The sequence below is a fragment of the Chelonoidis abingdonii genome, chromosome 9 (assembly GCF_003597395.2).
Source record: "Chelonoidis abingdonii isolate Lonesome George chromosome 9, CheloAbing_2.0, whole genome shotgun sequence".
Taxonomy (NCBI): Eukaryota; Metazoa; Chordata; order Testudines; family Testudinidae; genus Chelonoidis; species Chelonoidis abingdonii.
The window spans coordinates 32,021,337-32,047,796 of record NC_133777.1 but is presented as its reverse complement, the minus strand read 5'-3'; the positions used below and the strand labels follow the sequence as shown (position 1 = coordinate 32,047,796).

Here is a 26,460-nt window from a genome sequence, read left to right as displayed (position 1 = left end):
TGTCTGTTTCATCTGGCTCTGTGCCAACAGGCTGGAGCCTTCTCAGGTAGGGAAAATTGGTTAAGGGGAGAAATCTCAGGCTTTAGATAGCACGGGATCTGTGCTGCATGTATGTTCCCCTGATATAGACACATCCCTGCATCATAGTGACCGTTCGTTATTTAATTACAGGCATTTCTGTGGTCATCCTCACTGTAGTGTCTAAGCACTTCACAGGAATGAGTGACTGAATCTCCACAATGTCCCTGCCACATAGGGCAGTATTATTCTCCCTTCCATGTCCCTACAGCTGGGAAAGCTGAGGCACTAAGCAGTTAAACAACATGTTCATAGCTTGTGCCAGCGCTGTGACTAGAACCCAGATCTCTTCAGTTTCAGTCTGCTGCCTTAATCACAAAAGCAAACCAAAAACCTCTCTTGCTGAGCATAGACCCAAACTGCCTTTTGAGAGTGCTTAAGGCCAATCAGCCAGTGGAGTTCATTGTGGAGGAACACAAGGCTGATCCTTGGATGAACTTCACCAATTCTTCTCAGTTCAGTCAACTCGGAAAAGAAAGACAGAGGGTTTGGTTTTCCTCCTTGGCCTGCCCCTGTGAGGCGCTGAGTATTGCCTGCAATGATATGTGGGTGCTCAGCACCTCTCAAGCTGAGCAAATAGTCACACACCTGCAGCCAGATCAATGTTGGTGCAGCTGCACAAGTAGCAGAGAACAGAGGCCAGAATTTCACATCAACCATGCTGATTGGCAAGACATGGTGCTGTCTGGGCAATCAGAACCACCTTACAGCCACCATTAAGAATGATTTGCCCTTGCCATCCTGTGTGGTTTCTTTGCCACCTCCCCAGCCTTGGGGTTTCATGTAGGATAGTGGTTTCCTTTGTGAGATTGTCAGGGAAGTGAGCAGTTTTGCAGCAATGATGCAGCGAGCATAAACAAGAGGCAAATCTACTCTCTGCCAGGTGTGTAAAACCTGAGTCGGGAAGAAGAAAAGTGGTGCTTCTGTAGTGCTACTGCTCCACTGTGGTTCAGACTCTGGACGCTGAGGGCTGTGTCTGTGTATCTGTGTTTCAGGGCTGCATGGTATTTTCCCCTGAGGTGCTCCTCTGGAAATCTGTCACACCTCCCCTATTGTACTTCTCTTTGAGGAAAATTTAGATCAGACCCTTTAACCAAGTCACTGCTGAGCAGAGCAAGACACTTTCTTTCCTGTCACAGGCTTTATGTGTTACCAGGACAGGACAGACCTATCCCAGCCCCAAAACTGGCATGCCAGGAACTGAGCTTGGCTCTCCCATTTTGCTGCTGAAGTATGACCACTAAGTTGACCATGTGTCTGTGTGCGCCTATGTGCCCAATCCTGCAGACTCTGACTTGCGTGCTTAGCCCAACATGTGGGAGTTGGTGCTACATGCAGGAGGAAGGGTTTGCAGGATTGGGATCCTTATGGGTCTGTGTTAATGAGTGTTTGTGTTTGGGTGTTCCTGTACACTTATGTGTGTACAAAAAGCACTGGTTCTGAATGGTGCAGAAATCTGGCAGGAGCAGCTGTTCCCATGAGACTACAGCCAAAGATGATAGAAATCTCTGCAGGTGAGCTAACCTAGTGAGATCTCAATCAGACAAGAGGCTGGAAACTGCCAACAGCAGTGCTTTTATTATGATTAGTGTATCACCTATAGGCCCCAACCAAGATCAGGACCCCATTATGCTAGGCACTGTACAGACGTACCTAGTAAGAGACAGTCCCTGCCCCAAACAACTGACAGCCTAAATAGAAAAGACAGACAAAGCGTGGGAGGGGAAATTGAGGCACAAGCAGGGGAAATGACTTGCCCAAGGTCACCAGCAAGTCAGCAGCAGATCTGGGTTACTCTCGAGAGATCATTTCTGCCATTCAGGGCCAAAATCTGCAGCTTGTGGGAGTTCATGGCTACTATCCTGAACTTTGCTTTAACCTCGGGCCTGAAACCTGACCCCAGCTAGCCTGATCCTGATTTGAACAGCAACTCCAAAGCCCCTCTTCAGAGGGTGAAGGGGCATTTGTCTGCCTGTATCATAAAACTTGTTTGCCTCAGTTGTGGTGTCCTGCATGTTTCTGTGTATGGGTGTGGTCTCTGGGCCAGTGCTCCCTGTCGGTGAACATTGGAATAATCCCATTGGCTTCAATGGAGAGACCTCAATTTACACTAGCTGAGGATCTGGCCCATTGATTTCAATGAAGCTATGCTGATCTACACCAGCTGAGGATCTGGCCCCCTCTCTGGATTTGCCCAGGCAGTTGTGTTTATATGATCTGAATGTGGAACTCATTCCTGATGCAGGCATGGAGCGCAAACGATCAGCACAATGGGCTGAATGCATCCTGACCCTAGTGTATCTCCAGCTGCATCTGGGATGAGCATGGCCCACTGTGACCACACTTCCTGCTGGAGCAGAATCTGTGGAGCCCTGGGAGCTTGCTGTGTCTATCTCCAGGAAGCCTCCCAGGTCTACAAGGGCCCGTTGTACTGGAAAGTATGGTACCAGGGAAACCAGGTCATCTTTAAGCAAAGCACAATAGGGAGAGAGGGGGACAGAAGTGGGGAATGGAGAGTCTAGGGGGACAGTATAGACAGAGAGAGCAAGTGGCGGGGGATTGAGAGAGAGAGAGGGATGTTTCTATTTTAAGACCTCTGGTCTATTCTCCACCCCTCCCCCACACAACACATTACATGCCTGCCAGATTGAGAAACCTGACCTGCCTTTTAAATAATCAAGAAGGGAGCAAGGCAGTCAGGCTTCTGCAGGGCTGGGGAAGGCGGGGGAGGCAGGTTTCAGTGGCAGCTGGGGTGGGGAAACTTTAGTGAGTGTCCCTGGCTTGAGTGTGAGGGGGGGTTGCCCCCATGCTTGCTGACAGTTCCCTTCCCCCAGGTTTAGTAGGGACACTGACTGAGTGGCACATGTGCCCAAGAAAGCTTGTGGGGTGAGGGAGTTGGCATGCTCAGTGTGTTAAGGGAAAGCTAGTGGGGTTCAGAGCTCCAGCCCTGGCCTTGCTAATCCTCTGAGTCTGGGGAAGTTTGCTGTCCCTTGGGCAACAGATCAGAAGAGTGGTCCATGCAGGCCCCCAGCCTATGAGCACAGATGACCGCTGGAGCATGTGGAAATGAGGGCATTTGCTTCCCTTCCCAGTGCCCGGGGTAGGAATTCAGCTGGTTCTCCCATCTCCCTGACTTGAAAGTTCATCTGTAGCTGGACCCAGATGGCCTGGAAAGCTAGCTAGCAGGTGTGTTACTCAGCCTGATGGTCACATCCACTGGCTCGGTGGCAAGAATGTGGATCGAGGGTGAAAGGCACAGCTGGGCACGTCATGCCAATGACAACCCGGAAGGACTCATCGGGAGCAGCAATATCTCATACATTTCATGTGAGTCACAACAGCTCAGCTACTCGCCACTAACCCTGCTTTGTACGGGAGCTGGTGATAAGCTGCCTGTTTCATTACCTGGGGAAGGGTTACAGTGAAATGACAGCGCTGGTGAACACTACAGCACTGGTGAACACCGGTGCCCCGAAAGGAGAGAGGGGAGTACCAGGTGCTTTGTGTCCAAAACCAAATATTCAGAGTTAAAATATCTATCTATCTATCTATCTGTCTTATCATCTTAGTATTCTCCTATCCAGCTGTTTTGTCCTTTTGCAAATGTAAGGCCGTATGATTGACCTCAAGAGGGCAATAAGGGAAGTTGGGGGGAAGCCAATAAAAATCCTAATCCTGGATGTTTCCCACAGTGAATGGTTGTAATCTCTGAGGATCCTAGCCAGGAGGTGGGGAGACTAGCAGCCTGCAGTCATGCATTAATGATAATAATGGCTGTGTCTCTTTAACTGGGTTTGGTCTACAACACTGTGTGTGTGTGTGCACGCATGCCAGCGTGTGCGTGTGAGACAGCTTGCATCTTTCAGATCCTGCTCGCTGGATACCAGCTCCCGGTTTGTTAGGGAGGAGGGGAAGTATATTTCAGTCCCCTAAGATTGCTGTCTTGCCTGCTTGCTTGCTTTTTTTTTTTTTTTTGGTGAGACAAATTCTCTCCCACCCTTATTTTGCAAAACATCAGAGTGGTGGATTCTTCTCTGAAAGACTTGATCTAACAACGCTGTGTGGGAGGATCTAGCTCCCTAGTCCTGTATCTGACCCCGGCTGGGGGCTGGTGTAGATCAGAGTGGGTGATTTGTTCTGTTTCTTTTCCTGATGCTGTTCTGCACATAAAAGGAGGAGCAGCTCCCGAAGAGGCATGGCATGAACTGGAAGCAGCTGCTGGAGGTAAGGGCTGTATCTTGCTGCAGATCCTTTGGCGTACAAAGCTCCTTATGTCAGTTTGTATTGATGTCCTTAGGAAAACATCCCACCCAGACAGATGCAGCTCGGTGCTACAATGAGAACCAGGGAAGATACAAGGGCTGTAATTATAGCCTTCCTTGATGATCATTGCCTAGTAGAGCTTAGGTTCTATAATGGCAGGCAAGCATCACCTTTCCAGTAGAACTAGGCTCCATTCATTTCCATCCAATACAGTGTTCTTTGCTCTGCCCTGTGCTTCTTCTCTGACTGGCTGGGGGAAGTGCTCTGGTGTCAGCCTCTTTTTTCTCTGCATTGAATAGAAATGGTGGAAGCTGAATTCCCAGATGCCAGTGGTTTGCGGTTGATTTATTTATTTATTTATTTATTCACTCCACAGACCTGAGGTCAATGCTGTGATTCGTGTGGTTGGTAATGTGCTGAATGCTTTGCTTTCTCAGCCCCCCGAAATCATTTGGGTTAGCATCCTTTGGGGTGGAGTAGCTGGCTGGGCCAGTGGCTCAGAGCATGCTAGTGGGAGGGCGTTTCTCTTGCTCCTCAGCACTGTTCAGGATCATTGTTCATTGTGCTGGTCCCTTCGGCCATGCTCTGGCTCTGAATTGATGTGGCAATCACTTAAGTGGGAGGGGCAGGAGGCATAGCCCACTGGTTTGGGCATTGGCTTGCTAAACCCAGGGTTGTGAGTTCAATCCTTGAGGAGGCCACCCAGGGATCTGGGGCAAGAAATGGTCCTGCTAGTGAAGGCAGGGGGCTGGACTTGACGACCTTTCAAGGTCCCTTCCAGTTCTAGGAGGTTGGTATGTCTCCAGTTGTTGTTGTTATTATTAAAGCCAGTGAACCAGAGACAGTGGCAGCAAATCAACCTCCTGGCTGGCTGTTATGGACCCCACTACCTCACCTTGCCCACTGGCGTCAGGGAGGAGAAGTGGGAGGTGTGATGGCTGAAGAGTAAGGCTGGGCCCGGAGGGAAGGCTGGGGCATTGCTGCTGGCTTTAGACTGGAGGCCTGCTGACTTGTGTAACTTCTGTAGGTGCAACAGGCTTGTCCGGCCATAGAAATTTTGGGAAGTCAGTGTCTGTGCAGCTGGCCCATTGAAGCACCAGAAAGTTTTGATTGTGGGGAGGGGACACTGAAACAAACTCTGCGGAGGAGTGTAAGAGCAGAGAGATTGCTCAGGGACTCAGCCCCATGCCTGGCTGTAACACACTGAGTCAGAAGCTCACCAACTGGCAGCATGAGAAGATGGAACCTTTCCTTCCTCTACTGGCAGCTGCAGCAGGAGCTTTTATGCCACTGGCCTGGGCATAACTTTTCACACTTAAAGGGTGGTGGAAAGAGGGAGAGAGAAAGAGAAAAACATAAGAACGACCATATTGGATCAGACCAAAGGTCCATCTAGTCCAGTATCCTGTCTACCAACAGTGGCCAATGCCAGGTTATTCAGAGGGAATGAACACAACATGTAATCATCAAGTGATCCATCCCCTGTCACCCATTCCCAAAGTCTGACCAAGAGAGGCAGGGCTGGCTCTAGGATTTTTGCCACCCCAAGCAAAACATTTTTTGGCCGCCCCCCTCTTTTTTTCGTGCCCCCCTGCCCCTGGCCCTATCCCAACTCCACCCTTTCTGAACCCCTTCCCCAAATCCCCAGCCCCTCTTCCTCCCCGGGCATGCTGCATTTCCCCCCCACATTGCTTCCTGGGGGCCCCCCGCGACCTCCTGCCCTAGCTCACCTCTGCTCCACCTGCTCCCCCTGGTGCGCCGCTGCTCTGCTTCTTCCCCTCCCTCTCAGGCGAGGGAGGATGGAGAAGCAGAGCATCAGCGCATTCAGGGGAGCAGGCGGAGCAGAGGCGAGCTAGGGTGGTGGGGTGCAGGAAGTAACAGAGGGTAAAGGAACCACTCCCTGCTCCAACTCATCTCCGCTCCTCCACTGCCGCCTCCCCCGAGTGCCCCGCCGCTTGGCTTCTCCTCCCTCCCAGACTTGCTGCGCGAAACGGCTGTTTCGTGCGCAACAAGCCTGGGAGGGAGGGGGGAGAAGCGGAGCGGTGGCGGCGCGCTCAGGGGATCAAGTGGAGGTGGAGCAGAGGTGAGCTAGGGCAGCGGGGGCACTTTTTCCCCGTGCCCCAGAGTCGGCATGATGACCGGCACCAGAATGCCACCCCTAGAAATGTGCTGCCCCAAGCACCTGCTTGTTTTGCTGGTACCTGGAGCCAGCCCTGAACAGAGGCCAGGGACAGCATCCTGGCTAATAGCCATTGATGGACCTATCCTCCATTAATTTATTTAGTTCTTTTTTTGAACCCTGTTATAGTCTTAGCTTTCACAACATCCTCTGGCAAAGAGTTCTACAGGTTGACCTTCATCCCCATGGCTCAAAGCCTGAGCCAACCTTTCTTGCTAATTCATCTCTGGACCCTTCCTGTGAGTGCAGCTGGTTACTGCAGATTCATCCCATTCAAGGTGCTGGGTTTAATCCCAACAGGGATCCCAGTGGCTTGGCCTTTCCACCCAGCTCCCCTGTCCTCCCTGCTCTTGGAGAGGACATTGCTTTAGATGCATAATTGCAGGTTAGGTGTAGGACAACTCCGCTCTCGGTAACCTCTGGGCAAGCCCAGTCAAACCCAAGTAGTTGCAATTGGTGTAACTAGGTCACTGTGTATGGAGGGGTGTAGTGGGGAGAGCAGAAGTGATTGATACAGCAGCGGCCTTTTCTGTAACCATCCTACTTCCATAGATCCAGGGCTGCTTACATTCGATGTCGTGTCTGCTGTATCTATTTGCTTGAGGCCATTATCCAGGACCATGACATCAGGGACCCTTTCTTCTGATCCTGACCTAAAGGGAAATCCACCTTTTGGGAGCTCAGGACAGATGCTGAATAGAGCAGGAGCAGCTGAGGCATGGAAGGGAAGGCAGGGGGAAGGTAAAAGGGAGGGAAAGATGGAGGGAAGGTGACAGGAAGAGAAAGAGAGAGAATTCTGCTCTCTGGGATGATGTTCACATTGTCCCCAGCTGCCCGGTGTCCATGGTGTTTTCAGCCCTGTTATGCCCAGCTCTGCTGTCCCCACTGGAGCCCAACCCTGGACAGCAAAGGTGCAAACCCATTGAAAGGGTCAGGGCTGGAGAAGGAGACAGGAGACCTGCAGGCACATTGAAAGCAATGTCAGCAAAATGATTGGCAGTGCCAGCAGTGCTATTATAGGGGCATAGGAAAGTCCCTAACAAAAATCAAACAGGGTATGCTGGGAGGTCAGGCAAAACAGCAACATTCTGTTAGGCCCAGGACTGGCTTGTGAGGTTGGGCATGTCTTTCTCAAGCAGGAGCACCAAGACATTTATTCTTCAGTTTGTGCCTCTGATTCCCCTACTCCCTGTATATACCTAATGTAATTGCAGGTTACTCCACTTGGCTCTGATGCTAGAGGCAGGAACATTTGGGTGTGTTGGGCTTGTCTTCACTGCAATTTGAGTTATAACTCAAGTGTTGCTCCTACCTCCAGTCCTGTCCACACATTAAACCCCTTCACTCAAGTGTGGTGATGGCTGGCCCGTCAGGGGCTGTAGCTAAAGCTCATTGGCAACTAACATGACCACTTTGCAATGTGGCTGCAGGGTAGTGCCCCTTGAGGAGTGCATGCCCTCCAGTGCCTTCCCAAAGCTCCCCTTCACGTGCCCAGAATGGACACGATTCCACAGAACAAAGAACTAGAAGGCATGCCCCCGAACTCTTAGCACCACACGTGTGAGTGCAGGGCCATGGTGGAGAGTTAGTTTGTTCTCGAGCTAGGGTAACTGAAGAGGGTAACTCCAGTGAGCTCGGCAGTGTGACATACCCTTTGGGAAGGTCCTGCTAGGAAGGTTGTTGGACTGATACAGTGCTTTGCCCACATGGTTTGCACCCACTTTGATAAGTCCACATGTCTCTAGCCCTCTGTATGATAGTGTGTAAGTGCCCCACTCCTTCCCTGCTCTGACATGCACCTGACACAGTCCAGCTCCACAGCTGGTGTAAATCAGCCCACAGACTTCCACAGAGTGACACCAGTTTACACTAGTTGAGGATTGGGTCCAGAGAGTTTTAGCTGGAGGGCTTCACACTTCATCTCAGGCAAATCATGCAAGGAACGAGCCACTTTGCTTGGCTAAGTAAGAGCCAGGATGGGAGCTCTAGTCACACCAGCCCCTCATTGTCATGAACTTGGAGAGTCACTTCTCTCCCACGGCTGGCTATGCTTGGAGCAGTAGAAAGAGCCAGGGTTGGGGCAGTGGGCTGAGAATAGTGCTGGGGGCCAGGAATTTGTGATTTGGTGTGGGACATCAGGCAAGTCGCTTCATAATAATAATACCCTGCCCGTTTGAGGATCTCAGAGCACTTTACAAACAGCAGCAAATCCACCTTCCTGTGATGCTGATGTGTGCCCACTGAGGCAGTGAGAAGGGAAGTGACTTGGCCCAAGCACCAATGACAGAGTCAGAAACTCAGATCCCCAGATCATTTCTTCTGCGCTTTAGCAGATTCCGCACTGTGGAATTGGGGTGACGCTAGCTCCTTTCCACCCTGGGTGAGGATCAATCAGTTCATGCTTGTAACCTGAGAGCCAAGTGCTATTATTATTTGACTCTAATTGTTATCAGCAGCATCCTGGGTTGTCCCCCACACCCACACCCACACCCACACCCACACCCACACCGCCATGGGTGCACAGCCAGCTGTGCAACTTTCTGGTGAAATGTGCATGCAGGTGAGGGAGTGTCTCCCAGACCCCCCTCCCATCCACACCCCAGCCCCTGGGGGCACAGTGCATCTATCCAGCAAGAAGTGGAGTGAGCCTGAGGGCTTCTCAAATCAACAGGCAGCTCCAGCAGAGACAGCCTGATCTTTCTGTGCTATCCCAGGGACACGCAAAAACCCGTGTGCTCTGCTGCACTTGGAGCCTGCCAGTGGAAAGCCAGTAATGTTTGGGTCCTGCTCCATTCAGAGAGGGTGGCTCTGAGAGGTGGATTCTGCTGGACTCCAATGCTGGCATCTGAGTCCCAGGGACATTTTCCCCTGCTGTGTAGAACCTGGGTTATGAATCCTGGTATTCTAATCCCCACCTTTGTGGGCTCTGCGCTAGCAGATCCCACACTTTCCATCTCTACACTGGTGATTTTGCATTGTGCTCAAGGCTGGGCAGTTGAGGTCTGGCAGCTGAGTTTCCCAGGGCTTACATGCAGGAATGTGGTGTGTTGGAGAGGATGAGGCAGTATTCCTTTTGGAACCAATGCAGACTCTGCCAGGGCACTGCTGGGACAGGAGGAAATCTTAGAAACTGCAGCGGGGCACTTTCTGCTGGAAAGAGGTAGCAGACCCTGACTGGAAGCTGATTTGAGAGATTAGCTGATGCTCTTGTCATAGCTCAGGCTGCTGGCATTCTAGTTGCCATTGCAAGGCACTGGTGCTGCTGTGTGGAATCTCCTACTGCTGGCTTCCCAGCTGGGCACACAATGAGCTCTGCTGTGTAGCACTCAGAAGGACTAGCCAAGCTCCCATTCTCCGACTGTTGTAAATCTTTGCTCACCCTCAAGGAGGGTGAGGGACATTGCTTTATAGTAGGTGGGAATTTTGTTAGCATCAATTTTTCATTATTTTCCCTCTGACAGCTGGTCCCTTAGTAGTTTGATGGGCTGAAATTTACCCCAACAGTAACTGAAGTCAGAGAAGTTACACCAGGGATGAATTTGGCCTTCTATCTCGAGATTGGCTGTGCTTTCCTTCAGCATCTTGGCCCTCTCGCCTCTGACTGTAATCCCTGCCGTCTGACTTAGTTGTGGGAAACAATTCATCTTAGTGGGATTCTGTGCCAAGAGAAGGAAAGGGTCTGTGTGAGCAGGCTGATTCTGCATGGTGATGGTAAATTTGGGGCTAGAATGGCCAGTCCTCCTGTAAGACAGAGAGCTGATTGATGCCAGTGTATCTCTGTTGTTCAGATAGGGGGATGCAAGCCCTTGGTGCCTCAATTTCCCCATCAGTAGAATTGGGACAGGGGCTCTGGAACAGTTAACAAATTAATCTTGGCAAAGATATTATCATTATCTATACTGCCATTGCACCTAAAGGGTCCCATCCACCAGTGATGTATCTGCAATAGAGAGAGACACATCAGAAAGGAGAGACTTGTCCAGTTGAGCCTGGACTAGAACCCAAGTCTCTGAGATTCCAGTCCAGTGCTTAGCCTCTGGCGCACATGTCTCCTCTCATGTCTTATTACTGATCCAACTCTTGGCACAGTTCAGTTAATCTACCATGTTCCTCCAATACTCTGAAATGTGTCACCTGTCTGAAGTCACTCACTGCAGACTATCTAGAAATGTCAGCAATATGACAGCTGTGCTCCCCGTTATATTTTGTGAACGTTGCTGTCTTGCTGGAGTACCTGTGGGTGGGCCCAAGTCTGCTGACTTCAGTGCTGGAATCTGTAGCACTGCTGGACTTCTGAATGACTACAGTGAAGAGGTAAACTAGCTTTTTCTCTGGAGATCCACAGCAGATTGGGACTGTTTGAGATATTTGAAGTGGAAGCATAAGAAGGACACAGTTCAAAGAATATCAGGGTTGGAAGACACCTCAGGAGGTCATCTAGTCCAATCCCCTGCTCAGTCTAGGACCAACACCAACTAAATCATCCTAGCCAAGGCTTTGTCAAGCTGGACCTTAAAAACCTCTAAGGATAGAGATTCCACCACCTCCCTAGGCAACCCATTCCAGTGTTTCACCACTCTCCTAGTGAAATAGTGTTTCCAATATCCAGCCTAGATCTCTCCCACTGCAACTTGAGACCATTGCCTTGTTCTGTCATCTGCCACCACTGAGAATAGCCTGGCTCCATCCTTTTTGTTCAGAAATACTGGTATCATTCTGTCCTTTCCACCCCCACTTGGGGGAGGGTGAACATTTTGGGAGCTTGAAATTGGATTCAGTTTCCAAATGCAGGGCCAGCACCGCAGCTAGTGTAAATCAGTGTAGCTGGATTGACTTCACAGACATGGACTTCAGTGGAGCTACACCTCTTTAGGTCAGCTGAGGATCTGGCCTAGAATGTTGTTTCCTCTGTCAAATACAAACACGTTGATTCACTACAGGTTTTCTCATGAGTTCAAGGCTCCTGGAACTGCTCTCTCTCGTGCACAGTCTCTGTAGTAGGAAAAAAGCATTGGTTTTGATTTAAAAAGGTCAGGGAAGAAGGATGATTTTGTGGTGACAGGAGACATTAATTCTATTCCTGGTTCTGATATGGATTCCTTACTCGGTCACTTAATTGAGTTTTTTGCCTTGGTTTTCCCATTTGTAGTATGGGAATAATCCTGCTTCCCCATCTCACAGGAGTACATGTCTGTTCATTAGTGCCTGGGAAAGTGTGTCGAGTTCCACTAGAGGCAGGTGCTGTGTATGTGCAAAGTATTATTATGAAAGGCAAATATAAATTATTGCATGGAATCCACAAGGAGACAGAGAGGTATGTTATACTTTGGTCCAATCAGCCTTGTCAGTGTCCCTTTAAGACCTCTGATAGACTAATAAGCCATTTGCTTGCCTTCTCCAAAGAAGTAATATTAGAGGAAAAGGCTGGTGCTGCATAACCTAGAGGAATGTCAGAGGAGGGGAAAGCCATGGGCATGGGTGTGTGTGACTCCCCAAGGCATGAAGCAGTGGAGGATCAGGCTATGAAGATGCAGTGATTCCTATTAATCTCCGGAAGTTTTATTTACCCATCTGTAGTTTGGGTATTTTGCTGAGCTGAACCAAATCAAGCCACATGGAGTAGCATATTGTAAGGTTTCAAAGAGTACTTGTGGCTGCCTGCTCTGACTCCATCCTTTGATCAGGAGACCAGCAAAGAAGTACTTATTCATGTAAATAATGCCAGGGCCAGAGAATTTCCTCCTAACCCCCATGTGTGTATGCACCTTCCTCCCAGTGCATGTATGCACACACACACACACAGTGCCTGTACCCGGTGCATGCATACATATACACATCCATCCCTACCCCTTATGCATGCATCCACCTGCATGTAAACACATAGAAACCACGCCCTATCCCATCTTGCTTCTCCCCATGTGTACACACTTCCATGGTGCAGAAACCCTTCCACAGTCTGTGCATACACACACCTCCATGCACACAGACACACCAACCCATATCTCCCTGCGTATATACTCACACACTAGAGATGGAGCAGACCGGCAAAGTTCAGATCTGGATTCCATTTACACAGTGCTTAGGGGTCTGAGTTCACTGACAGACAGACTGAAAACCATGCAGGCAGATCAGGAGTGAGAATGAAGGACCAAGTGAACGAGCAACAGGAAGTCAAGTGGAGTGAGGGTGGAGATGGGATAAGGGGATTTTGGGGGCTAGTTTCAGACCCTGTGGGAGTGGGTGTGACTCCACTGAAGTCAGTCTCATTCCACACACAGACACCAGGTCTACATTAGAGCTGGCAGAATTATTCAGTTCAAGTACATTATCTGTCAAACATCACCTCTTTTTTCCCTGGGTCTTTGTAAATCATCAGCTAGATTTTCTTCTTCATTCTTCAATAGCATTTGCCAACCCTTTTGCATGGATGATTTCTGAGCCTACAAAACTGTTTGCTACTCTCATTGTGCTATTAGAGTCATGTGGTATCACCTCCGCGACTGGACTGGACATGTGGAATCTTTTTAAATAGGAGAGTGAAGGATCTGAATGATGACTAATGGATAGCGATTACTAATAGCAAATACTTTTGTTTGCCCATGTATACCCCTGACCCATGTGAATCCCTTTGCTCATATGAGCCATTCCTCAAGAGGCAAGCGAGCCAGAACCCAGCTGGGCAGATCCACATGAACTTGGCTGGTGTTTCTGCAGCACCCCACCTGCACTGGCCAGCCTGAGCTAAATGCTGGAAATTTCTTTCTTGATGCTCTGTCCTTTCATAACAACTCCTATGGGGAGGGCTGTCTTAAACAGATAGCTAAGGGTTAACAAACAGTGACCTGCAACACCTGACCAGAGGACCAGTCAGGAAACAAGATACTTTCGAATCTGGGTGGAGGGAAGCTTGTGTGTGTTTTTTTGTTCTGTCTTCTGTTCTCTCTGGTTTCTGAGAGTGACCACACGTACTTACAGGCTCTCTAATCTTCTATTTCAATTTTGTAAGTACAAAGGTAGAAAGGCGGTATAGTCTTTTGATTATTTCTGTATTTGCAACTGTGTATCTGGCTGGTAGAGTTTTAATGTGTATTTGGCTGAAAGTATTTTAAATTGTATTTCTGCTGGAGAAAGCTTTTTCTCTATTGTCTATAAGCTGAAAGACCCTGTAATATTTATCATCTAGATTACAGAGATAACTCTTACCTTTTTTTCTTTCTTTTTATTAAAAGTTTTGCTTTTAAGACCAGTTTGATTTTTTTCCCTAGTTGAGGCTCAAGGGAATTGAGTCTGTACTTACCAGGGAAGTGGTGGGGAGACAAAGAGAAAGAAGGGAGGGGGAAAAGGGGGAATCCCTTTGTTTAGATTCACGGAGCTTGAATCTCTATTGCCTCTGGATAGAGGTGGAAGCCTCTGTTTTAAGATTCAGGGAGTCTGGTATCACAGTATCTTCCAGGGTAACCCAGGGAGGGAAAGCCTAGGAGAGGCACTGGTGAGGGAAAGAGTTTACTTTCCTTGTGTTAGGATCCAGGGGGTCTGGATCTTGGGGGTCTCCAGGGAAGGTTTAGGGGAGACCAGAGTTTATCAGGTACTCAGAATCCTGATTGGTGGCAGCGTATCAGATCTAAGCTGGTAATTAAGCTTAAAGGACTTCATGCTAGTACCTCATTTTTGGACTCTAAGGTTCAGATTGAGGAAAGTATACTATGACAAGGGCTCCTAGGGTAGACCTGGGAAGCTGAGTTTTGACTTTACCACTGGGCTGCAGATTAAACCCTTGCTAGTTCCTGGAGTTGCGAGTCCCTCCTGGAGCCCTGGGGATTTGCAGAGGATTCTTCTCCACCATGGAGGAGTACAAGGTACCTCTAATGAGCTGGTATCCAGGAGGGAAGAGGATGGACTGAGAAGATCTGGGTGGCAGTCACTTGTCTGGTGAAACTATAAAAAAAAAATCCCCATGAATACAGATGGGGGAGAAGAAAGAGGCGGCTGAATGAATGGACCACTGGGCTTCCTTCTGGAGAGAAGGGGACTGTTTGGAATTACCTCCACTGGGGCACATGGGAAGCCAAATGCCTGTGCCAAATTCTCTGCTGGTGCAAATGGGTGAAGCTCCCATTGTGTTCCCTCCCCTGTGTTCAAGCCAATAGACAAAACCCTTGTAGGAGGGTTTTTTCAACTGGAAAGGGAAGGTACTGGGGAAGGTCTTGAAAGAAGGATTATACCAGTCATGGGAACAGGGAGGATGGGACAGAATGGTTTATGGGCAGAAGATAAAGAGAAGGAACTGGACAATCAGTGTAGTCTCACTCTTGAAGGTAGGCTATCACATGATCCAAAGTGTCCTTATCACAACACGAGAAGCATGGCAGACTTGAAGGGTGAGCTAGAGGTTTTGGTTAATATGGAAGATCACAGCCTAATGCAAGTGTGACTGGCTGGCTGAGTGGTTACGGGGATGGGGCTGGCTAGTTAATGTGGATGGCCATAATGATAGTGCATTTACAGATCCAAAGGATCTGAGAGTGAGAGAGACGCTACACATGGAGCTCATTTCTTCCACCAGCAATGTGCGGCCCATCAGCAATGAAGCACAACTGTTTAACAGCACATGGCTATCCCATACAACAGTTTAGGACAGGAAGTGAAGTGGGGTTCCTTATTGAGTTGAGGGAGATTTCGTAGTCTGGACCTCATTTTTCTATGCAGAGGACTGCACTGCTGTCAGCACAGTGCCCCAGCATCACCCTTGTTATGCCTATTTTACTGACAGGTAAAAAGAGGCACTACATTGGTAAGTGACTTGTGCTGGGTCACCCAGTGAGTCAGTTACTTAGAACCTAGGATTCCTGAGTCACACTTCCTTGATCTAACTACTAGACCATGCTACCTCACACTGTAAGCTTAAGGCAGAAAACAGGGTAAGACTGTGGGGAACAAGAAACATGGATTATCTTTTAAAAAAAGCTCCCCTCAAATGAGCCATTTGATCTAGTTCGTCTGTGCATTAGGCGAGTGAGGGCTGGTCTACATTGCAGGGGTGGGGTCGATGTAAGATACACAACTTCAGCTACGGGAATAGCGTAGCTGAAGTCGACGTATCTTATTTCAACTTACCTCCCATCCTCACAGTGTGGGATTGACGGCCACAGCTCCCCCGTTGACTCCGCTTCTGCCTCTTGCCCTGGTGGAGTTCCAGAGTCGACAGGAGCACGTTCGGGGATCGATTTATTGCATCTAGACGAGATGCCCCGAGTAGTGTGGACGTACCCTTATTTGTGAATGAGGGCGGAGTAGGAACTGCCTTATTTCCAAGGCATGGATTGAGTTTGGAAGATTTGATTTTCTGGCCAGCCAGATTTCTGCAACTAGCTGTATGAGCTACCAGATGTTTTCTGGCCATCGAGCTTTGTCTGGGAATTGTCTACTTTTTATACCCAGCACTCTGAGTCTTGTCAGCTGCCTCTATTACAATCAGGGGTCCATCTCGCTGTGCCGTTCCTATGGTGGTCTGCAGGGTGCGAAGTGCAATGCAAGCTAAATAGTCCCCAGTGCAACAATCAGTATGTCTCTAGGAGCTCTCCAGACAGCTGGTTAGCAGATGGCTTTACAGCAGTGGATGCTGAGCCCCAGTACCAGAATAGAGACCCCTGAACTCATAGGACATTCCACTCTGGATTTGGCAGCTTGCTATTATTTGCGCAATAGGCCCAACCTGGACCTTTGTATCCAGAATGCTCTGGAACATTGGGAAGAAGGATCAGATTCAGACCTGATTCTGGTTTCAAACTTGGCATCTCAGCTCCACCATCCACTGAAAATATTGGGTGTGTTAAAGACTTGGGCCCAGATCCTCAGCTGATGTAAAATCAGTACAGCTGCACTAAAGTCAATGGAACTATGTGATTAGCACCAGTGGAGGAGCTAGCCCTTAGTGAGTCTTTGATATTGTGATTCTTACTAAAGTTTTAGACAGGGTTACTATGCTAGTGGGTGGGGGAAGCTGTACACATGATCTGCCTTGATTTTAGGAAGGTTTTTGACACAGTCCCACACGACATTCTCATAAACAAACTAGGGAAATGTGGGCTAGATTAAATTACTATAAGGTGGGTGCACAACTAGTTGAAAGACTGTACTCAAGGAGTAATTATCCATGCTTTGCTCTCAAACTGGGGGGAGGTATCTAGTGGGGTCCCACACAGGTCAGTCCTGGGTCTGCTACTATTCAATATTTTCATAAATGATTTGGGTAATGGAGTGGAGAGTAGGCTTATAAAATTTCCAGATGACACCAGGCTGGGAGAGGTTGCAAGCACTTTGAAGGACAGGATTAGAATTCAAAATGACCTTGACAATTGGAGGCCTGACATCAACAAAGAAATTCAGTAAAGACAAATGCAAAGTACTATACTTCGGATGGAAAAATCAAATGTACAAATACACAAATGGGAAATAACTGTGCAGATGGTAGTACTGCTGAAAAGAGTCTGGGAGTTATAGTGGATCACAAATTGAATATGAGTCAACAGTGTGATGCAGTTGTGAAAAAGGCTAATATTCTGGGGGTTATTAATAAGAGTGTCATATGCAAATCAAAGAAGGTAATTTTTCTACTCTACTCAGTCCTAGTGAGGCCTCAGTTGGAATGTGTCCAGTTTCTGGTAATGTACTTTAGGAAAGATGTGAACAAATTGGAGAGAGTCCAGAGGAGAGCAACAAAAATGATAAAAGCTTTAGAAAACCTGGTCTATGAGGAAAGGTCATGTTTAGTCTTGAGAAAAGAAGGCTGAGGTGGGACCTGATAAGTTTTCAAATATGTTCAGGGCTGTTATAAAGAAAACTTTGTGACCAGGACAAGAAGTAATCAGCTTAATCAGTAGCAAGGGAGATTTAGATTAAATATTAGGAAAATATTTCTAACTCTAAGGGTAGGTAAGCTCTGGACTAGGCTTCCAGGGGAGGTTGTGGAATCCCAGTCATTAGAGGTGTTTAAGAACAGGCTGGACAAACACCTGTCAGGGATGGTCCAGTTTACTTGGTCTTGCCTCAGCACAGAGACTGGACTCGATGACCTCTCAAGGTCCCTTCCAACACTACATTTCTATGATCTTTCTCTCCTGTACACTGGCTTTACATCCATGTTGCCCATTGGCTTCAGTAGAGTCATTGCTCATATACATGACCATAACAGATCAGAAAGAAACCCAAGATTTCTGCTTGGCTAGTGTAAACAGATCCTGTACAACCCATACAAACACATGTCCACCAATCAGGCTGTTTGTTATGGGTAGCAGATTGTGGGAATACTACTCAAATACCTAAAAGCATGACATGTTAAATGAAGTCTTCATTCGTATTTAAGGAGAAGAATGATTGTCATCTCTGGATGTGCATCTCTTTGCAGGTAAGCTAGTTAACCAGAGAGGATCATGATCTAGGACTATAACAGGGTTTAAAAGAGAACTAGATAAATTCATGGAGGTTAAGCCAATTAATAGCTATTACCCAGGATGGGTAAGGAATGGTGTCTCTAGCCTCTGTTTGTCAGAGGGTGGAGATGGATGGCAGGATTACCTGTTAGGTTCACTCCCTCTGGGGCACCTAGTATTGGCCACTGTCGGCAGGCAGGATACTGGGTTGGATGGACCTTTTGTCCGACCCAGGATGGCCATACTTATGTTCTGTTCTTAGGGATTTTGTTTTTGCTCTGTGTTTGTACAACACCTAGCACAAAAACAACGAGGAGTTCGATGGCACCTTAAAGACTAATAGATTTATTTGAACATAATCTTCCATGGGTAAAAAACCCACTTCTTCAGATGCATGGAATGAAAATTACAGACACATGCATAAATACATATTGGCATATGAAGAGAAGGGAGTTACCTTCCAAATGGAGAACCAGTGTTGACAGGGCCAATTCAATCAGGGTGGATGCTGTCCACTCCCAATAATTGATGAGGAGGTGTCAATACCAAGAGAGGGAAAATTGCTTTTGTAGTGAACCAGCCACTCCTAGTCCCTATTCAAGCCCATATTGATGGTGTTAAGTTTGCAAATGAATTATAGCTCAGCAGTTTCGCTTTGAAGATTGTTTTTGAAGTTTTTTTGTTGAAGAATGGCTACTTTTAGATCTGTTATTGAGTGTCCAGGGACACTGAAGTGTTCTACTACTGGTTTTTGAATGTGTCCATTTATCCTTTTATGTAGAGACTGTCCGGTTTGGCCAATGTGGGGTATTTGGCAGAGGGGCATTGCTGGCACATGATGGCATATATCACATTAAATGTGCACGTGAAAGAGCCTCTGATGCTGTGGCTGGGTCCTAAGATGGTGTCACTAGAATAGATATGGGAACAAAGAAGGCAACAGGGTTTGTTACAGGGATTGGTTAGTGCTTCTGTGGCGTGGGGTGTAGTTGCTGGTGAGTAATTGCTTCAGGTTGAGGGGCTGTCTGTAAGCGAGGATTGGCCTGCCTCCCAAGGCCTGTGAGAGTGGGGGATTGTTTTCCAGGATAGGTTGTAGATCATTGGTGATGCACTGGAGGGGTTTTAGCTGGGGGCTGTACATGATGGCCAGTGGTGTTCTGTTATTTTCCTTCTTGGGCCTGTCCTGTAGTAGGTGACTTCTGGGTACTTGTCTCACTCTGTCAGTCTCTTTCCTCACTTCTCCAGGTGGGTACTGTAGTTTTAAGAATGCTTGATATAGACCTTGTAGGTGATTGTCTCTGTCTGAGGGATTGGAGCAAATGCGGTTGTATCTCAGGGCTTGGCTGTAGCCAAGGGATTGTGTGATGTGTGCTGGATGGAAGCTGGAGGAATGTAGGTAAGCGTAGCAGTCAGTAAGTTTCCGATATAAGGTAGTGTTTATGTGACCATCACTTATTTGCATTGTAGTGTCCAGGAAATGGATCTCTTGAGTGGACTGATCTAGGCTGAGGTTAATAGTGGGGTGGAAATTGTTGAAATCCACGTGGAATTCTTCAAGCGCCTCCTTCTCCTGAGTCTATATGATGAAGATGTCATCAATGTAGCGTAAGTAGAGAAGGGGCACTAGGGGGCAAGAGGTGAGGAAGTGTTGTTCTAAGTCAGCCATAAAAATGTTGGCACACTGTGAGGCCATGTGAGTACCCACAGAAGTGCTGCTGACTTGAAGGTATAAGTTGTTCCTAAATCTGAAATGGTTGTGGGTGAGAATAAAGACACAAAGCTCAGCCACCAGGTATGCTGTGGCCTTATCAGGGATACTGTTCCTGACAGCTTGTAGTCCATCCTCATGTGGAATATTGGTGTAAAGAGCTTCTACATCCATGGTGACTAGCATGATGCTTTCAGGAAGATCATCAATACATTGTAGTTTCCTCAGGAAGTCAGTGGTGTCTAAAAGATAGCTAGGAGTGCTGGTAGTGTGGGGTCTGAGGAGAGAGTCCAAACAGTCAGATAATCCTGCTGTAAGAGTGCCAATGCCTGAGATGATGCGACGTCCAGGATTTCTGGGTTTATGGATCTTGGGTAGCAGATAGAATACCCATGGTCAGGGCTCTAGGGGTGTGTCTGTGTAGATTTGTTCCTGTGCTGTAGCAGAGAGTTTCTTGAGCAGATGGTGTAGTTTCTTTTGGCACTCCTCAGTGGGATCAGAGGATAGTGGCCTATAGAATGTGGTGTTGGAGAATTGTCTGGCAGCCTCCTGTTCATAATCCGACCTGTTCATGATGACTACAGCACTTCTTTTGTCAGCCCATTTGATTATAATGTCAGAGTTGTTTCTGAGGCTGTGGATGGCCTTGCATTCTGTACAGCTGTGGTTATGAGGTAAGTGATGCTGTTTGTTCACAATTTCAGCCCGTGCACATCTGCGGAAGCACTCTATGTAGAGGTCCAGTCTGTCATTTTGACTGTCAGGAGGAGTCCACACAGAATTATTCTTCTTGTAGTGTTGGTAGGAGGGTTTCTGTAGGTCAGTGCTCTGTTCAGTGGTGTGTTGAAAATATGCCTTGATTCAGAGACGGCAAAGATCACCACAGAACTGTATCATCTGTGTGGGGGCGGTGGAGCAGAAAGAGAGTCCCCAAGATAGGACAGACTCTTCTGCTGGGCTAAGTGTGTGGTTGGATAGATTAACAATATTGTTGGATGAATTAAGGGTACCACTGTTGTAGTCCCCTGTGGCATGCAGAAGTTTAGATAGTTTACTGTCCTTTTTCCTCGGTAGAGAAGTAAAGTGTGCAATGTAAATGGCTTGTCTTGTTTTTGTAAAGTTCAGCCATGTGGAAGTTTGTGTGGAAGGTTGGTTTTGTATGAGAGTCTCCAGTTTTGTATGAGTCTCCAGAAACTGAGGAACCACCTGATCATCATCCTGTACAGCAAACAGGAGAAGATTAAGAATGAGCTCTCAAAACTGGAGACTCTCATACAAAATAGCTTGCCTGAGGCATTCTAGGACTGCATTAGCCTTTTTCACAGCCACATTACATTGGCGGGTCATAGGGCTGGTCTACACTACGGGGGGAAATCGATCTTAGATACGCAACTTAGTCAAATATCTAAGATCAGATTACTCACCCGTCCTCACCGCGCGGGATCAATGTCCGTGGCTCTCCCTGTCAATTCCGGAACTCCGTTGGGGTTGGTGGAGTTCCCGAATCGATATAAGAGCGTTCAGGGATCGATATACCGCATCTAGATGAGACGTGATATATCGATCCCCGAGCAATCGATTTTAACCCGCTGATATGGCGGGTAGTCTAGACGTAGCCCAAGTCATCTTGTGAACAATGAACACACCCTGGTCTTTCTCCTCCTCTTTCAACTGATATATCTTCAGCTTAGAGCAGAGACTGTAACTGAGAGCAGAATTTGGCTTTTCCATCAAGGCTGATTCAGTTACAATAAATGTTGTCCTGTCTGTAGAGCAGGCAGTGCTCTCTGTACAGGATATGTAACTCCTACCCCTTGCAAAATGAGTAAGAGTACATGAGGGGCTACCCTACAGAGCAAATGGGCCAGATCCTCAGCTGGTGTAAATTGCATTGGAGGCAATGAAGCTAATGCTGAATTACACCAGCTGGAGATCTGAGATCTGGCCCCAAATGCGTCTCCTTATGCAAAGCACCAAATGGTACATTGATTGCCAGATTCTTCCTTGGCAAGGTTCAGTCTGAAGTATCTCCTGTAACCCTTTGGGATTCGTACCCCAGTGAGCTCTGGTGTGGGAATGGGGAAGATCTTAATTCTTCCATCCCACCATCTGGGAGCATGTATAAGCAGCTCTGTGGAATAATTAGGGTCACCTCTGCTGTCATTGGTAGCATCATTGGGACTTCCCTTGTCTTAGCTGGGTTTCTGAAGTTGCCCCTTAAAAATATCATTTGCTTGACTGTGTTCATTGGGCCAAATCCTTTCTCCTGCTGTGGGGAAGCGGGCACCAGGCAGGGCATGAGTCCAACATACCATTCAAGAGTGTGCAAGGAGGGAACCCTGCTGGGTTCTCTAGTACAACGTAGCCCCATGGAGGCTGTGGCCAGGCTTGTGCCAGGACAGGGTAGTAGAAGGGAGAGCAAAGATGCTCAAGATGTAGTGGACAAATATTAATGGCAGCAAGCAGAGAGGAACGATCCTTGATATAACTTTATTAAATGACAGGGAAACATTAAGGTGGGTGAAAGTAGGGGGACCCCTGGGGGCCAGTGACCATAAGGCATAATGAGAAGAGGGGAAAGGAACTAGTGATTAGCATCCTTTGGAAAGAACTATGGCTGGCAGGGTGAGAAAAACAAGAGGAGCTGGTAACCACATGCCTCAGGAGATGATCTGTGGAAAGGGGTGGTCTGAGAGGTAGCACCTAATGTCCAGCATATCCGCATCCCTGTTGGAGGTAAGTGCCAGAAGAAAGGATGTGGGGAGAGCAGCAGAAAGCTGAGGCGGCAGAGTGAAGTGGATCTCAAGGGGGAGGGCAAGTGGAGTGCTATACAGAAATACCTGGTAGAGGAGGGGGAAAAACAAGGGCTGACATGTTTCCTTTGGCACAGCAAGAAGTGGTGTAGACACTGCACTGCCCAAGGACTAGCCCTGGGGACATTGTCCCTCCCCTGCTTCCTCCTGACTCAGTTGGGTCAGTCTTAGTAATGTGCTGTGGCTCTATAGCAGCAGGGAATTATAACACACCCATGCACCAGCTGTGTGGCCAACAAAAGAGGGGTGGAGTCAAGGCTCTGTCTATTTGGAGCCCAAAGTGCAGGTCTGGGATCTTGGCTCAGAACTGCAAAGGGGGAGGAGGAGAAACAACAGGTTGATTTAAGGCTGAAACTGGCCCTGGCAAAGAGGATGATAAAATAGTTGTAGAGGGGACTCCGTCAAGGCTTTGTGGATGTATGTATGGCATGAGGCAACATTCAAATTATGTCATGTTGAGGTCTGGGAAGTCAGGGTACAATCTGGGTCATAGCAGACGTGGAACTAGCCAGCACTAAAAGCACCATGCTCATGGACCCATTCCAGAATTCTCTGGGAATTGAGCAAAGATGCACCTTTAAGACCTGGTCACAAACCTGGGGCTCTCAGAGCTCTGCGCGAGCCATTAGCCAATGTTGTTTTGTTTGGCTCTTTGCAAGCAGCCTGACTGGGCTGGGAGAATGTGTGGTTATGTAATATCCTGGTCAAATGTGTGTCTTCCCATCTGACTGACAGGGGTGAGCTGTCTGCTACCTCTCCGAGCAAATGGCACTTGTCTACATGCACTGGGGCAACCTGAGGGGTGATTTCAAATTGATTTAGTTAAACTGATGCAAGAGGCTGTGTGGATGCTTTTATTTTGATTTAGCCCAAGTCAGTTCGGAACAAGGTCAAGCTAAACTGTACCAAGCCACTCTTGAACCACAAGAGGTTTGCCCAGGGAGAACAAAATCATTGCAAGTTTGTGCCTAGTGAAAGACATAAGCGTTTTAGCTAAGTGTATTTTGTAGCTAGCCATCTCAGATTCAACCCCTGCTGCTGACACAGCCAGGGGCACGTTACAGCTGGGGTCTGTCTGTGAGTCTGGCCTGGGTCTTCCATTACTGCTGTTGGGATTTTGGATGGATGTGAGTATCTATTGTGGCGCCGGGCATTGCAGATCTGAAATGTCCCTCCTCTACTTTAGAGGCTGCGCTTGTAATGTTGTGAAGCACAAGAATCACTGGATGGATCCCTATATATGGGGCTGGGCAGCAAAAGGGCCAGAGAGATCCTTGCAGCCAGTGCTAGTGAAAACCTAGGGCAGGAAGATTATTTTTTATTAGTATCTTTATTTTTTATTGGCTATTTCTTACCATGGGGCTCAATTCCACAGCCAGCAAACTGAGCCCAGAATGAATGGAGACCACGTCCTGGTCTGCTGGCTGAGTCTTTAACTGGCTGGAAAATGATCCCTGGATTTTCAAATGTGCCTTCTGTGATCTGTATATCCTTCTACTTTACATTGCTTAAAGATGATGAGCAAGTCTGTCTTTGAGGGATAAGACAGAAGAACTCTGCCTGCCCTGCTTAACTCCACTGCAGATCAATGGCTCATCAGTCTCCTGGAGGAACAGGCAGAACAAGTTATCAAGGATCAAAGCACTAAGTCCTGGTCTACACTAGGGGGCGGAGTCGATGTAAGATATGCAACTTCAGCTACGTGAATAGCGTAGCTGAAGTCGAAGTATCTTATTTCGACTTACCTCCCGTCCTCACGGTGCAGGATCGACGACTGCAGCTTCCCCGTCAACTCCGCTACTGCCGCTCACCCTGGTGGAGTTCCAGAGTCGAAGGGAATGCGTTTGGGGATCGATATACTGCATCTAGATGAGACGCGATATATCGATCCCCGATAAACCGATTGCTACCCACCGATCCGGCGGGTAGTGTAGATATACCCTAAGAGTTCTGACTCCCTGCCTCCCCTAGTGTTTCTGGACTATCTTCCTCTTTTCTTCCTCACTGGAAGCCTGAGAATGGGTCTGAGATAACAGAGGGCTGATCATTCTGAATGCTGGCACATATTTCTCATCTTGCTCTTGGGGGACTGGATGGCTCAAGAGATTGTTACCATGGAGCCTTTCACCTCTAGATCACTGATTTGGAGCCCACTCCAAATGATAACAACAAGAATCTGGGGATAGATTCATTGAAAAAAATGTCTGCCCAGTGAATGTTGCATTTTTTCCTGTCTATGAGCAGATGACAGTTGGCCAAGACGTATTGGATACTTGCATTGATTCACAGAATAACCCTCAGTGTGCAGCTCAAATAGAGCAGGACATTGTTTAGGAAGTACAGTCTCCATAGAAGTCTCCACCTAGCCTACTCTGCAGAGCCACCACTCTCCCCACATGCAAATGCCTCCTCAAGTCTCATTTCTTCCATGATGCCAACCAGGGTGAAATCCAGGCCTCACTGAAATCAGTGGGAGCTTTCAACCCAGAGGTGAACCCTGACAGATTAAACAAATGCCTCCCAGTGATTCTTTCTCTTTGGCCTTCCCCTTGCAGCTCCTGCCATCTCTGCTTCTCGCTCTGAGACAGGCACTTAGCAAATAGTAACAATTAGTAAATAACCCACTGGGGCAGCTGTAAATGCAAATGGGTAATCAGGTGCACACCAGCCTAATCACTGCATGCAGATGCAGAGGTTAGCACCCTGCAGCGAGTGCTCCCTTTCTTTGGAAATTTATCCCATCTACTTTGCAATCTAAGCTCTTTTCAAAGCAGCTGGTCAATAAGGGATGCATCTTCCAAGGGAAAAAGGGGGCATGGTTGGGGTTCCACTGCATCCAGCGATCACTAGCTGCTTCTGGTAGCTGATGTAGGTGTAATGTATGCCAGGGGGACTGGATTGGTGTAGAGTTGTCCAGGATCAAGGGAGGGCAAAGGTCAGCTATGGGCACCCTTTTTCTTCACCTGTATCAATGGTTGATCAGTTGCAGCTGAGCTCTGGTCTCTCAGCTTTGCCTTGCCTTTTCTTATTCCAATGAGAATATGGACAGCAGGAGACAATTGTCCTGTGACTAAGTTCTAGCCCATTAATATTCTCCTCCCTAAGTAGCAGCCATCCATCAGGCTCAGCTGGGAACTATGCAATGCTTTTTTTTTTTTTAACATCAAATTATTGTGAAACTAATTGTTCCTGTTGGGGGCACTGAGCTTGAATCAGGTGGGTTATCCAACATGTTGCAGGTGGATGATGGGACACTGAAATGCAGTAATCCTTGTGTATGACTTCTTACAGAACCAATGTGGTCTACTGGCTAGAGCACAAACCTGGGAGTCCAGAAACCTCTGCTTCTAATCCTGACTCTCAACCTTAGACAACTCACTTCCCCTTCTGCTTCCCTTTGTCTGAAAGCTCTTTGGGGTGAGGATTTGTCTCTCAGGCCTGGTCTACACTACGCGTTTAAACCAATTTTAGCAGCATTAAACTGATTTAACGCTGTACCCGTCCACACTACGAGGCCCTTTATATCGATATAAAGAGCTCTTTAAATCGGCGCTAAAATCAGTATTACCATATCGCATTATGGTTAGTGTAGAGCACGCATACGATGGTATTGGCCTCCAGGCCTGTTTCCCACTGAGCTTGATCAGCATGGGTGCAATGCTGTCCCAAATCCAAAAAACTCCAGCATGACTGTACGAGAGATAACTGGATGTATCACTGTATGGAGACAAATGTTCTATCAAAGCTCTGTTACAGAAACGAAATGCCAAAGCGTTTGAAAAAATCTCCAGGCACAGTGCTGCTGACAAGTAAGCGGAAGCCAGAGATCAATGGACGCTCATGGAGGAGGAAAGGAGAGGTACTGAGACTCCAGCTGATCCCCAGTCCACAGCAGTCTCCGAAAAGTATTTTGCATTCTGGCTAAGCTCTCATGCCTGTATGTTCAAACACATGTCGGTGGTTCAGGGAATAGTTTGTCAATTTACTCCC

General features: G+C 47.8%; 1 protein-coding gene across 1 annotated transcript in view; it reads left to right on the top strand.

Moving 5' to 3' along the window:
- The first annotated feature begins 3,968 nt into the window (after nt 1–3,968).
- FBXL16 (F-box and leucine rich repeat protein 16) overlaps nt 3,969–26,460 on the top strand; it is a 97,312-nt gene continuing 74,820 nt past the window's right edge. The window contains exon 1 of the mRNA XM_032774007.2: nt 3,969–4,302. The gene's annotated coding sequence lies outside the window, so the exon portion shown is untranslated. The remainder of the gene's footprint in view (nt 4,303–26,460) is intronic.